Genomic DNA, 6,275 nt, shown 5'->3' on the forward strand with positions numbered 1-6,275 from the left:
CACACAGGCACACGGATGGACGTGTCTGCACACAACGGCACAACCGCAAACCTTTGCAAACACACTACTATGCCTTGATGTACACACAGGCTTCTTTATATACCACGGATGTATTTGTACACAGGGAATGTACAGTTCCTATAAGCACAAATCTAGCTTACTTTTAAGATTTTATTAATTTGTTTATTGAAAGAGAGAGAGAGCAGGGGGAGGGGCTGAGGGAGAGGGAGAGAGAATCTTAAGCAAACTCCCAACTGAGCGCAGAGCCTGACACAGGGCTTGATCTCAGGACCCTGAGATCATGACCCGAGCCAAAACCAAGAGTAGGACGCTTAACCGACTGAGCCACCCAGGCACCCCAAACTTTTCTTTCTTTCTTTCTTTCTTTCTTTCTTTCTTTCTTTCTTTCTTTCTTTCTTTCTTCCTTTCTTTTTTTCTTTCCCTTCCTTCCTTCCTTTTTCAATTTTATTTAAATTCAATTTGCCAACATATAGCTAAGCTTACTTTTGATTTTATGAACGGTGTGCTGAACTTTTCTCATTACTGTACTTTATTATAGAAGCACCAGGCTAAGCAACTATATTCACCCACTATCCATCCATCCTCTTTTTTCACTGCCTCATATTTATTTATTTCTAATTTTTATTTAAATTCTACTTAGCTAACATACAGTGCAATATTGGTTTCAGGAGTAGAATTCAGTGATTCATCACTTACATAAACACACAGTGCTCACCATAGTGCCCTCCTTAGTCCCCATCCCCCAACTCCCTCCATCAATCCTCTGTTTCTACTCTGTCTTTAAGAGTCTCTTATGGTTTGTTCATCCATCCATCTATCCATCCACCCATTCAGTCAACAAATGTTTATGATACACCAACTATGCACCAGGTCCCATACCAGGTGATAGAGACTCAGTTGTGGCAAAGTAGATGAAGCATTCATTCTAGAACTTCTAATCTAGCAGGGAATAGATTAAACAATTGCACAACTAGGGGTGCCTGGTTGGCTTGGTGGAGCATGTAACTCTTGATCTTTAGATGGTGAGTTTCAGCCCCATGTTAGATGTGGAGATTACTTAAAAATAGAATTTAAAAAAATTGCACAACTAAATACAAATTATAAGAAGTAAGAAGTACAGTGAAGGAAGAATAAGGGAAGCCAGAGTATGTGCAATAGGAGGACACAGCATTACTCTAGAGCTTCACTCTCCACATGGTAGCCACTACCCAGGTGTGGCTATTTAGATTTAAGTTTAAATTAATTAAAATTAAAACTTCCAATCCTTAGTCACAGTGGACACTTTCAAGGGCTCATGAGCCACATGTGAATAGTGGTTACCTATTGAACAGGGTAGATCTAAGCATTTTCATCATCTTGGAAAGTTCTATTGGGGGACACCTGGGTGGCTTAGCAGTTGAGCCCCTGCCTTTGGCTCAGGGCATGACCTGGGGGTCCAGGGATCAAGTCCCACACTGGGCTCCCTGCGAAGAGCCTGCTTCTCTCTGTCTATGTCTTTACCTATGTCTCTGCCTCTCTCTGTGTCTCTCATGAATAAATAAATAAAATCTTAAAAACAACAACAACAAAAGAAAGTTCTATTGGACACAGCTGTTTCATGGCTTCCTTGAGAAAATTTGAGCTGAGTCACAAGGGAAAGGAAGGATTAGGTGTGTGGAGTAGGGAGAGAACAGAGAAAGGGCAGGGAAAAGCATTCTAGGCAAAGGGAACAGCATGTGCAAAGGCCTTGAGGTAGATGGGGAGCAAGATGAATTGAAGCTGATATGACTGGTGTACAAAGTGAGGTGTAGGTCATATCAGATGAGGCTGAAGAGGTGGGCAGGGGCCAGACTCTGCAGTCTCATAAGCTATGCTAAGGAGCTTGGATTTTATTTTTTGTGCAATGGGAATTCATTGGAGTGTTTTAAACCAGAGAGACAAACAGAATTAGATTTGCTTTAATAAGCACACTGATTCTAGAAAGAGATAATAACATTGAAAATCCATAGAGCAGTTTTCAAAATCCGTGCATGTTCTTCATGCCAGTGCGATAGCTCAGGCTAGTAAATTTAAAACTCCTGTTAGAGATGGAAAAATAAGCTCAAGAAGGTGTGTGCCACTGCAACAGAGCTGAATCTTCAGGTGCCAAGTTGGTTTTCTTCCTCCTTTTATTTGAAATTATTTTCAAACCACAAAAATAATGCAAACTTAAAAAAATCGAATTATATTCTAGTGTTCTCTTTTTTCAAGAGTTTGGTCTTGGGCATTTGAGAAATGCAAGCATAGCACTAGTAGTCTCAGTCTCTAGGGATCCAAGCAGAGATGGAGTAAAGTCAGTTCTGGTACAGGCCCATTCATTCATTCATTCATTCATTCTCTGGTATTGATCAGGTGCCCACAGGGTGCTAGGCACGTCCTACATGTTCAGGAGTAGGGCAGGTGTTGATCCCAGCAGGGAATAGATAAAACAATTGCACAACTAGGGGTGCCTGGTTGACTTGGTGGAACATATAACTCTTGATCTCGAGATCATGAGTTTGAGCCCCATGTTAGATGTGGAGATTACTTAAAAATAAAATTTTAAAAAATTGCTCAACTAAATACAAATTATAAGAAGTAAGAAGTGCATTAAAGGAAGAGTAAGGGAAGCCAGAGTATGTGCAATAGGAGGACACAAATTACTCTAGAGCTTCACTTTCCACATGGTAGCCACTACCCAGGTGTGGCTTATTTAGATTTAAGTTTAAATTAATTTAAATTAAAACTTCCATTCCTTAGTCACATTCATTTGGAGATTTCCTTCCAGCTAGGCAGACAATGCCCAAGTTAAGGAACAATACCATTTCAGGTGGAAACACATGCCATGAAGGAAATAAAGCAGGGAGCTATGATGGAGCCTGGCTTTACAGGGTATTTGGGTAAAGAGGGAGATGTGACATCTGACCTCAGGACTGTGGGATATAGTCCTTAGGCCTTGATTAACCCCAGGGCAGATTATCTGTGAGATGCGTGGCACCCATGAGTATAACAGCTCTGCCACCACTTACAGAGAAGCAAACAGGTTCTGGGAAGTCGAGGGACTGTGTCATATGATGAGACAAGGCAAAGAGGAGGAAACTGGGACCCAGAGCTTTCTCCTCCATACTGGAATGTCTCCCTCTGGGAGCTTTTCAAGGGCAAGGCAGCACCAGAGGGGCACGAAGCATGAATCCCAGGGCCCTGGGAGGACAGGGCTGCACCCCTGCTAGCTGCAGAACCACTGATCAGCTCAGTTAACAGGGGCCCTCAGGACCTAGAATCCTTCAAGGCAGTGAGTGTTTCTATATTCTATCTGTGCTTTCCTTACTGTTAAATCAAATCACTTAAAAACGAAACAAGACAACTTAACACTTAAAGGAAATGATTTCATTACCTTAGATCGAAAATCAGTATCCTTTACCATAACTAGAGATAAACCTTACGGATAAATACAATAAAAATATAAATACAGTGAAAAAACAATGTTATGCAATTATTGTGTCCCATGCTTGAGGGGTGGTCTGTTTTTTATTAAAAGAAAGAAATCTAAGAGATTATCTCTTTGATAATCAGATGGCCCCAAAGAGAACTGAATTATAATTAATTCAATGTTAACGAATGCCAAACCTGTAACTCTCCTGAAATCATCTCCTAGGTCATAGTTGGGGGGAGGTCTACCTCGCTTTGGGCAACTCCTATCTGCAGTGAAAGGAGTGTGAGTCTCAGCTGGAGACCATCTGAGTCCCTGGTAACAGAAGGCTCCTTCCTTCTGAATGTCTGCTGTAGAACTGGATTGAGCCCTTCTAGTCCAGTGACCTAACCTGGATCTTGTTTCTTGTCTGATGACAGTGGTCCTCTTAGGTGTCTGACACAGAGGAGGCCAATAATAATAAAAAGATTAATACTTAAATGTAAGGGGCTCGTCCCCACTCCCCACCACCTAGACAGATCCTTTGTCCCCAGTCCTCTCTCAGTTGTAAGGGCTCCTGCCTCAAGGCCACATCCCCTTTGTGAAGGGGCTCCGAGGTTATCTCTCTTATTAGGCTGAGCTGGGCTGCCCGGTGTCTGTAATGGCTTTGGCTACAGGACTGCAAGGGTTAAACGTGTGCAGCAGGAAACAGAGAAACAAGGCACCCTTAGGAGGTAAAGGGGTCTTGGTCAGGGAGATGGGAGTCTAGTTCTCAGACCCCTGGTGTGGGCCTGGACAAGTGCTTCCCCTCTAGGGGTCCAGGCTCTTAAACAATGGTAGAGGGATGCTGGATGAGATGGTCTTTATCTTCAGAGAGTCTATGAGGTCTCCATTTGTGTCTTTGTGATCTGGCTGCCCTACGGATAAGTGAGGCCCCTGGGCCATGGAGGCCTCACAACCTGGTTTCCAGATGGCTCCCCCAGAGCCAGCGGGACCTAAACCTCCTTGCGGAGCCACAGGCCTGCCAGGCCTTTGAGGAGGGTAAGGGCGCCCTCTAGCGGGATGGAGGAGAAAGGCTCTCAGAGCTGTGGAATGGGTCTGAACTGACCACAGGAGCATCTAAGCCCTAAAGACCCATAAAAGTCATCTAGCCCAAGCCCTTCATTTTCCAAATGGGAAAACTGAGACTCACAGGAGTGAAAGACTCTCCATAGGATAGATTTGCCAGATAAAATGCACGATTCCCAGTTAAATTTTTTCCAGATAAACAATGAATTTTTTTAGTATAAGTATGCCCCATGCAACACTTAGAACTTAACTTCTAGTAAATAATTACTTGTCAGGTCCCTGAACTTCAAGTTTAACCAGGTAGGTTGTCTTTTCTTTTGCTAAATCAGGCAACTTGACCTCCAAGTCCATCCACTGCATTGACGTCTAAGCTTAGACTGCAGCCCAGACATGGTTCAGGGCTTCTTTACCATCACCCTTGACCAAGGTGGTCTGAAGACCACAGTTTGAGAAACACTGCCTTAGGAGGCAAGAAAGTGGACAGAGCTGCCCACTTCCAAATACATATTGGTTGCCCTCCATGTCTAAGAGTTGAGAGAGTCAGGGAAATTTCTGGGGTGAGCTGGGCAGGCCCTGGTCTTGAAGGATGGGAAAGGCTCAGAGAAGCAGAGTTAAGTATCACAGTCAGGGAGCAAGTAGTCTGAGCAAATGGGAGACTAGGGTGGATCTTGCTCATAGCTGGTGTCTAATAAATGACCTCTCTAGCCCTGTCTTCTATCACTACTCTCCCAGTCACTATGTTTTAGCCACAGTGGCCTTCATTGTGTTCCTGGAACATGACAAGTTCTGCCCTGCCTCAAGGCCTTTGCACTTGCTGTGCCCTCTGTTGGAACTACAGTCTTTCCCCAACTTTTCCTTAGTGCCTGCTTCTTTATCACTCTCAGATCTCAGTTCAAATGTTACCTTCTCAGAGACAACTTTGCTCTCTACCCTTCTTACTCCCATTTTCTCTCCTTCATATCAACAATCACAACTTGTGGGTGCCTGGGTGGCTCAGTGGTTGAGCATCTGCCTTTGGCTTAGGACGTGATCCCGGGGTCCTGGGATCGAGTCCCACATCGGGCTCCCTGGATGGAGCCTGCTTCTCCTTCTGCCTATATCTCTGCCTCTCTCTCTGTGTCTCTCACGAATAAATAAATAAAATCTTTTTTTTTAAATTTTTTTTATTTATTCATGATAGGCACACAGTGAGAGAGAGAGAGAGAGAGGCAGAGACACAGGCAGAGGGAGAAGCAGGCTCCATGCACCGGGAGCCCGATGTGGGATTCGATCCCGGGTCTCCAGGATCGCGCCCTGGGCCAAAGGCAGGCGCCAAACCGCTGCGCCACCCAGGGATCCCTCTCACGAATAAATAAATAAAATCTTAAAAAAAAAAACACTAATCACAACTTGTAATTATTATCTAGTTTATTCAATTTGTTGCCTGGCACCAATGCAAAATGTAAGATCCATGAACACAATCACCGGATCTGTTGTTCACTGCTGTGCCCCTAGCCCTGAGCACATTTCTCAGAACATATTAAGTTCTCCCTGTCAATATTTGTTTAATGAATGAATGAGATATGGGGCAAGGCCCGAGTAGGGAAAGCCCTTGGAATAAGGAAAAGGGTAGGTAGACATTGGGGTCTGAGAAAATACAGGGAAAAAGCTCCTTGACATTGGTTTTGGTAAAGATTTTTTAAATTCGATGCTGAAAGTACAAGTAACAACCAAAAGTAAACAAGTGGGACATTATCAAACTAAAAAGGTTCTGCACGGCAAAGGAAAGAGTTAGCAAAAT

Source organism: Canis lupus, chromosome 4 (assembly GCF_003254725.2).
Source record: "Canis lupus dingo isolate Sandy chromosome 4, ASM325472v2, whole genome shotgun sequence".
Taxonomy (NCBI): domain Eukaryota; kingdom Metazoa; phylum Chordata; class Mammalia; order Carnivora; family Canidae; genus Canis; species Canis lupus.